We start from the raw sequence: 251 nt of genomic DNA on the forward strand, positions 1-251 counted from the left end.
ATTCTCTCGTATCATAGCAGAAAGAACAGTTTTCAGTGGCCAACCAAAAGTTAATTTTTGCTCTGCATCTTTGGTTGTGCCGTTTTACTTTAGAGGAGTCTTGGCAGTTTTCAAAGTGCGACAAGTCCTGTTTCGCCAGCTGACTGTTCTAGCCATATATTTTAATACCCTCTCTTATCAATCTCATACATTCCTGACCATCAGCCAAAATCTTCCAAATGCACACATTTGCCTTAAATATGGGAAACATA

Source organism: Gekko japonicus, unplaced genomic scaffold (genome assembly GCF_001447785.1).
Source record: "Gekko japonicus isolate JY-2015 unplaced genomic scaffold, Gekko_japonicus_V1.1 scaffold3064, whole genome shotgun sequence".
In the NCBI taxonomy this organism is placed as follows: domain Eukaryota; kingdom Metazoa; phylum Chordata; class Lepidosauria; order Squamata; family Gekkonidae; genus Gekko; species Gekko japonicus.